We start from the raw sequence: 3,618 nt of genomic DNA on the forward strand, positions 1-3,618 counted from the left end.
ATGGGGAAAAAGTGGAAACAGTGACACACTTTACATCTTTGGGCTCCAAAATCATTGCAGATGGTGACTGCAGCCATGAAATGAAAAGACGCTTGCTCCTTGGAAGAAAAGTTATCACCAACCTAGACAGCATATTAAAAAACAGAGACTAGACATTGCCAAAAAGGTCCATCTTGTCAAAGCTATGGTTTTTCCAGTAGTCATGTATGGATGTGAGAGTTGGACTATAAAGAAAGCTGAGCACCAAAGAATTGATGCTTTTGAAATGTGGTGTTGGAGAAGACTCTTGAGAGTCCCTTGTACAGCAAGGAGATCCAACCAATCCATCTTAAAGGAAATAGTCCTGAATATTCATTGGAAGGACTGATGCCAAAGCTGAAACTCCAGTATTTTGGCCGCCTGATGCGAAGAACTGATTCATTTGAAAAGACCCTGATGTTAGGAAAGATTGAAGGCAGGAGGAGAAGGGGACACCAGAGGATGAGATGGTTGGATGGCATCACCGACTCAATGGATATGAGTTTGAGTAAACTCTGGGAGTTGCTGAGCGACAGGGAGGCCTGGCGTGCTGCAGTCTATGGAGTCTCAAAGAGTCAGACACGACTGAACTGAACTGAACTGAAGGATAGATGGATGCTTTACCTTTCTCTGTCTCAGTTCAAAATATATGTATATATTTCCTTCTACATCAGTATTTTTTCATTTAGAGGTATATTACTCTTCCAATATCAATTTTCCTTCTTTCCTAGGTTCGGGTTTAATTTAATAGAATAAAAATTGAAATGTGTTTATCAGTAAAACCTATCAGAGTAGCTAGGAATTGAAAACAATCTAAATATATGAAACTAAGAGATTAAGTTAATCATGAGATATCCATACAATGAAAAATGAAACAGACATTTAAAATAATGTTGCTGAAGAACAATGAGTATTTTCAATCTACTTAATGAAAAATGTAAAATGCAAAGTTTTGTATTCTCTGTGATCTGCTTTTCTGAAGAAAAAGAAAAGTATTTACATGCATTAAAAAAGGTAGGAGAGGGGCTGGGAGGATACTGAGGGTATGCACCATGATAGAATCCAAGTTATATGGGTTGTGAAGTTATAGTTGATTGATTTTCTTCTTTCTCCCATATTTGTATTCTTAAAATTTCTATATAAAGTATGTATTATTTGTATAAAAATGAGAAAATGAAAAATATTGCTTATTTTTATTATATTGGAGCTTCTTTTCCCAAAGACATTTTCTCCTACTGCTGGTTCTGCCGGGTCACAAAGCTCCAATGGCTGGGCAGCTGGGGTCACAGCCTAGACCCACTGCAGAGACATTTTATATTCCAGACCACATTTAAAGAAGGGGAAAAAAAACAGTGAAAGTCTGTCCCTCAATCGTATCCGACTCTTTGCAACCCCATGGACTGTAGCCTGCCAGGCTTCTCTGTCCATGGGGATTCTCCAGGCAAAAATATTTGAGTGGGTTGCCATTTCCTTCTCCAGAGGAACTTCCCAACCCAGGGATTGAACTCGTGTCTCGTTTCCTGCATTGGCAGGTGGATTCTTTACTGCTGAGCCACCAGGGAGAAAGTGAAAGTAAAAGTCACTCAGTCGTGTCCAACTCTTTGCAACCCCACGGACTCTACAGTCCATGGGAATCTCCAGGCCAGAATACTGGAGTGGGTAGCCTTTCCCTTCTCCAGGGGATCTTCCCAACCCAGAGATTGAACCCAGGTCTTCCACATTGCAGGCAGATTGTTTACCAGCTGAGCCAAAAGGGAAGCCCAAGAATACTGGAGTGGGTAGCCTATCCCTTTCCCAGCAGATCTTCCAGACCCAGGAATCAAACCGGGGTCTCCTGCATTGCAGGCAGATTCTTTACCAACTGAGCTATGAGGGAAGCCCTAAAGTCATCAGGGAAGCCCTATTCAAAACTGGTGCCCAAATGGGCTGTGCCTCCAAAACTCACAGAGCCTCACCAAGCTTTGTACTTCATCCTTAGTGGTGAGAGACGGGATGCAACAACACATCTCTCACTGTAAAAGAAATATCCCCAAATACCTGGATCACTGGACTCTAGAAAGGCACCAAGATGGCAAAGCCCTAATCTTTCTCGGGGCTTACTTTTCATGCTTGGGCATGCATGTGTCTTGCCAAGGCATCCAAGGAATTTTCTACTTCCTGAACATCAAATCCCATTAGCATAATTCCATCTACCATGGAATATCAAAATAACCATTCTTTCTCCAAACTATACTGTGATAGCAGAAGAACTGATAAATATGGAATGTGATATATATTCCAAACAACTTGGATAATATACAATGCTGCCAAACCAGGACCAAGTCTAGTCAACATGTGAAATCTGGAATCCTGCTGGAATTTTGTTGTTGTTTTTTAGTCGCTCAGTTGTGTCCAACTCTTTGCGACCCCGTAGACTGCAGCACACCAAGCTTCCCTGTCCTTCACAACCTCCCAGAGCTTGCTCAAACTCATGTCCATTGAATCCATCCAACCATCTTGTCCTCTGTCATCCCCTTCTCCTCCTGCCTTCAATCTTTCCCAGCATCAGGGTCTTTCTAATGAGTTGACTCTTCCCATCAGGTGGCCAAAGTATTGGAGCTTCAGCTTCAGCATCAGTCCTTCCAATGAATATTCAGGACTGATTTCCTTTAGGATTGACTAGTTTGATCTCCTTGCAGTCAAAGAAACTCTCAAGAGTCTTCTCCAACACCACATTTCAAAAACATCAATTCTTCTGTGCTCAGCCTTCTTTATAGTCCAACTCGCACATCCATACGTGACTACTGGAAAAACCACAGCTTTGACTAGATGGACCTTTGTTGGCAAAATAGTATCTCCGGTTTTTAATATGCTACCTAGGCTTGTCATAGCTTTTTTTCCAAGAAGCAAGTGTCTTTTAATTTCATGGCTGCTGTCACCATCTGCAGTGATTTTGGAGCCCAATAAAATAAAGTCTGGCACTGTTTCCATTGTCTCCCCATCTATTTGCCATGAAGTGATGGGATGCCAGGCTGTTCGTTTTTTTTTGAATGTTGAGTTTTAAGCCAGCTTTTTCACTCTCCTCTTTCACTTTCATCAAGATGCTCTTTATTTCTTCTTTGCTTTCTGCCATAAGGGTGGTGTCATCAGCATATCTGAGGTTATTGATATTTCTCCCAGCAATCTTGATTCCAGCTTGTGCTTCATCCAGCCCTGCATTTCTCATGATGTACTCTGCATATAAGTTAAATGAACAGGGTGACAATATACAGCTTTGACATAATCCTTTCCCTATTTGGAACCAGTCTGTTGTTCCATGTCCAGTTCTAACTGTTGCTTCTTGACCTACATACAGATTTCTAAGGTGGTCTGGTATTCCCATCTTTTGAAGAATTTTCCACAGTTTGTTGTGATTCACACAGTCAAAGGCTTTGGCATAGTCAATAAAGCAGAAGTAGATGTTTTTCTGGAACTCTCTTGCTTTTTCGATGATCCAACAGATGTTGGCAATTTGATCTCTGGTTCCTCTGCCTTTTCTAAATCCAGCTTGAACATCTGGAAGTTCACGGTTCATGTACTGTTGAAGTCTGGCTTGGAGAATTTTGAGCATGCCTTTGCTAG

This window comes from Dama dama, chromosome 25 (genome assembly GCF_033118175.1).
Source record: "Dama dama isolate Ldn47 chromosome 25, ASM3311817v1, whole genome shotgun sequence".
NCBI lineage: Eukaryota > Metazoa > Chordata > Mammalia > Artiodactyla > Cervidae > Dama > Dama dama.